The sequence below is a fragment of the Etheostoma cragini genome, chromosome 11 (genome assembly GCF_013103735.1).
Source record: "Etheostoma cragini isolate CJK2018 chromosome 11, CSU_Ecrag_1.0, whole genome shotgun sequence".
Classification (NCBI taxonomy): Eukaryota; Metazoa; Chordata; class Actinopteri; order Perciformes; family Percidae; genus Etheostoma; species Etheostoma cragini.
The window spans coordinates 27,738,330-27,742,436 of record NC_048417.1 but is presented as its reverse complement, the minus strand read 5'-3'; the positions used below and the strand labels follow the sequence as shown (position 1 = coordinate 27,742,436).

The 4,107-nt window shown below is 41.6% G+C and overlaps 1 long non-coding RNA gene across 1 annotated transcript in view; it reads right to left on the bottom strand.

Moving 5' to 3' along the window:
* The window catches only part of LOC117953431, a 12,498-nt gene extending 10,160 nt beyond the window's left edge, over positions 1–2,338 (bottom strand). Inside the window, exon 1 of the long non-coding RNA XR_004658610.1 lies at positions 2,327–2,338. This is a non-coding gene — a long non-coding RNA (uncharacterized LOC117953431). The remainder of the gene's footprint in view (positions 1–2,326) is intronic.
* Between the last annotated feature and the right edge of the window lie 1,769 nt (positions 2,339–4,107).

Below are 4,107 nucleotides of genomic sequence, written 5' to 3'. Positions count from 1 at the left end.
ACACAGGAGCTAGATCTGCTGGTAAGGTCTTTGCAACGAGGGCCTCACGGTGCAAAAAACAGTGCGTAACCATAACATCTGGGTTTCTTTCTGCGCATCTTTTCCAAAACAACAGTTTCGATGTCCGCAGACATGTCATTAATACGTCTGTCAATTGTGTTATCCGAGAGAGGCACTTTAGCTATCTCTTTGGCCGCGTCAGGGCCGAGCATCTCATTTACAATGGCTTTACAAGCTGGCAGTATTAATGTTTCTGCCACAGTGTGGGACTTTTTTGATTTAGCTACGAGTTCAGCAACAAGGTAGCTAGCTTTGAGGGCTCTCTCGTTTAACTTTGTGGTTTTTCTAAAAAAAAGTTGCCTGTTTCTCATTGTTTGTACGTAAGCGTACAAAATAGTCCATCGGCTTGTTTTGAACGGAAAGGTGTTTCGTTTGGAGATGGCGTTTAAGCTTGCTTGGCACCATGGCGCTATTGGATAGCTTCTCACCACACACCAAGCACAGCGGCGTCGGTGCTGTCGCATCCCCGGTAAAGGTAAATCCAAATGAAAGATAGCTTTCGCTGTATTGCCTCGAGCTCACCGTCTTGTCTTTTTTTTTTTGACCACTCATACTAGGGCCTTCATCTGGGTCAGAATTTTGTCCAGGGACCTGTTCGGCATTTGCATTTTCCATTCTCAAAAACTTCTCCATCACTGTCAATTGCTCGTCTTGCTGAGATCCCAAACTGTCACGTGTTGTGCAGCACTAACTTTATTGTCTTTACAGGCATTTATCGCCCTCTGCTGCCACCCACTGAAATAGTAGAGTATTACATTATCTGTTACACTTTATTACAGCACAGACACCCAACAATGGTTAATTAGGTGAAATTAGATCATTTCCCGCGGCACACCTGACGATCTCTCACGGCACACTAGTGTGCCGCGGCACACTGGTTGAAAATCACTGCTCTACACACACGCTCTGCTCACTCACACACAGAACACGGAAAAGTGAACAGCGCTCTCTACCTCCCTCTCCCTCTCTCTCCCTCTCTCTCTCCCTCAGGCACTGTGGGCCGCGGGTCTTTTCCGTTAAGGTTTAGTGTTTCTTCAGCTTCAGGTTGGTTTCTAATGGTTAGTAGTACTTCCTTAACCAGTAGATTTCTGGTAAACCTGGGTTTTGTTCAGACATGGTGCTGCTTGGTAGAATGCGACTCGCGTTGCATTTCAGCCGTTTTTATTTTTATTTTTTAAACCTCTGCTGGTTTTAATTTATTCAATCTATTTGATCCGTAAAACACAGTCCCCCCACCCCCTCTCCCTCTCTCTCTCATTCCGTGTCTCTCTCTTACTCACATACACAGACACACACACACACACACACACATACCTGGTGTGGAAATATATATTTTTTTTAAAGAACCAAAAACTAAAAAAACTAAAAAAAAATCATACTGATCATTAAAAAAATTAAAAGTTAAAAAAGAAAGTTATATTGAGTATGTAAACTCTTGTTCATTACATTTTACTTCATAATTGCAACCATATGTGTTGTATTCGTCGTTGCAAAACTTGTTCTGTATATAGTTTGTTACCATGACAACACCATTGATCTGAAGCTCGATGCTATCATGTAAATAGTTTTCTAATCAGCCATAAATATAACAATTTCTGATCAACCCATACTAATTTCTCAATTCTCACAGTTTTCATGAGCTACCTTTTTTACTCTCTAAATACCCGCTGTACCAAAGTGTGATGCTGCTCAGCAGCACAAAGACACAGTTAAAGACGAGCTGGTGAATGTTGTGGAGGATTTAGCAGGTAAATATGGTTAGGGTTGTATTGCAGCCGGAGTGTACCAGAATGTACGGAATAGTGGCAAAAGCTATTTTGATGGGAGACAAGCAGGAAGTAAGGTCATGTTGTAACATGTGCCGAATGTGGCTTGGCATTGTTTTGCTGAAATAAGCAGCGACGTCCATGAAAAAGACGTTGCTTGGATGGAACTACATTTGCTCCAAAATTTCCTGTACCTTTCAGCATTAATGGTGACTTCACAGATGTGCTAGTTACCCATGCCATGGGCAATAACACACCCCAGTAGAACCACAGATGCTAGCTTTCAAACTTTGCGCTGACAACCGTATGGGTGGTACTTTACCTCATTGGCCCGGAAGACGTCTATGATTTCCAAAAACAATTTGAAATGTGGACTCGTCATACCACAGCAAACTTTTCTCTTTTCTTTTCTTTGGTTTTTCTTTTCAGTCCATCTCAGATGAGCTTGGGCCCAGAGAAGCCAATGGTGTTACTGGGTGGTGTTGATATATGTCCATCACTTTGCATGGTAGAGTTTTACCTTGCACTTGTAGATGTAGCGATGAACTGTGTTAACTGACAATGGATTTCCAAGGTGTTCCTGAGCCACGTGGAAATAATGCCCTTAGATAATGCTGTTTTTTATTGATGCGCTATCTGAGGGATGTCATGGGCAGAGGGATGTCATGGGCATTCAATGTTGGTTTTCAGCCTTGCCAACTTACGTGCAGAGATTTCTGAGTTATGAACAGGGAACAAAAAAGTTTTTTTTAAAGTTCTTTCAAAAATTAAAGTCTTAACATAAGTCCATGGTATCTGGGGGTATCTGGTGGCATATCTACAAAGTTCCATAGATCTGCACGGGCGGAGTGAGGGGCTGATGGAACAGAATAAAAACTGCTGAGGCAGCCGTCGAAACACTGAGATGGCCCGGCAGGTTCAAACTAGACAGGCCGTTCTCATCAACCATTCCTACATATAGCTACAAAAAGTATGTTTGAGTCCCAAAACACAGGGCTTTCTAGCCGGAAAGTAGAGTTCATGTCCCTTAAGAAGTTAAGGAGAAAAAACAAGGCTTTCAACCAGTAAATATGTGTTTGTGTCCCAGGAGTACTACGTAAGTGGACTACCCAAACTACCACCTTTTTTTTCTAATCTTACCTAGTCATTTTGGTGTCTTAACTTAACTGCTCTTATGATGGTCACCTTTTGTGATCTATACTTAACTGTAACAGCTGCTGTCAAGACCGCCACAACCTCAACTGCCACGTGACCGGTTGGCTGTTAGCTTTCCGCAGCCAACGTATTTACGGTAGAAGTCATACCAGTTGCATTCATGAGAATGCTTTGCATCAGATTACACACCCGGTTCCTCTTAAAAATGAAAGGGAGTGAGTAATCTGTTGTGTCCTCAAACATAAGAGAAGCTCAATTGTTTCCTAACACTTCTATTTATTTATTGGTATTTATAAATTAAAGATGCCACAAAATGAGAAACTTAAAGCAAATTTTGTCTGCTTGATTTACAGTATTTTGAACACCAGCAAACATTGCATAATCTCAGGACCACTGCCCTACGCCTGGTTTGGCGATGTAAAGTTTAGCCCATTAAGGCAACTACACATATGGCTTAAGGGCTACTGAAAGGTACCAGAAAGGTAAAAATCCTGCAATTGAAATGAAACCTTCTGCTGTTATTTTGGTGAGAGTAACTCAAAAGTAATTTAAAGCATTACAATTCAGAGAGAGTAATATTGTAATATCACCAATTATTCCGAAATGACAGAAAATAGTAATCTATTAAAATTTTAAAAGCAAATTGTCCACTGTCAGTAGATCTGCACAGGACGCTGATTGGCTGGGCCTATGTGGCTCGTTCACAAACCATAGAATTTTATTACAATGGACTTAGCATCAGTGACTTCTCCCATTGGTTTGTGGACTTATAAAGCTAGTAGTTAGCATTTTTCCTCTTGCTAGTTTTGAGCCAGAAATGAGACAAGAGGGCAGAGCTGGGAAGAATGATGCACCATCGTGAATGGTTTTAATGGTTTTTATGGATTTAAAATTTATTAGGATGAGGTTGCATACAGATGGAGAGAAGGACGAGGAGAGAGGTGCTCAGTGCATTATGGGAAGTCCTCCAGCAGTCTAGGCCTATAGAAGCGTAACTAAGGGATGTTAAGGACTCTCCTGGGCACTAACTATAAGGTTTGTCAAAGAGGAAAGTCTTAAGCCTACTCTTAAATGTGGAGACGATGTCTGCCTCCTGAATCCAAACTGGAACCTGGTTCCACAGAAG